Consider the following 276-nt stretch of genomic DNA (forward strand, 5'->3'; position numbering starts at 1 on the left):
GCGGGGGGGGGGGGGGTGGCGGGGTGCAGCCGAGGGCCAGAAGTTCGCCGACTTATCGAGGAGGATTGGGGCGCCTGGGTGGCCGCCCAGTCGGTTAAGCGTCCAAACTTCGGCTCGGGTCATGATCTCAACATTCGTGAGTTCGAGGGCTGCATCGCGAACAGCTCAGAGCCTCGAGCCTCCCGCTTTGCCGCGTGCTCTCTCTGCCGCTCGTCTGCTTCTTGGTCTAGGTGTGTCTTCCTCAAAAATAAACCTGACAAACATTAAAAAAAAAAA

The sequence above is a fragment of the Crocuta crocuta genome, unplaced genomic scaffold (assembly GCF_008692635.1).
Source record: "Crocuta crocuta isolate KB4526 unplaced genomic scaffold, BGI_CrCroc_1.0 scaffold142, whole genome shotgun sequence".
NCBI lineage: Eukaryota > Metazoa > Chordata > Mammalia > Carnivora > Hyaenidae > Crocuta > Crocuta crocuta.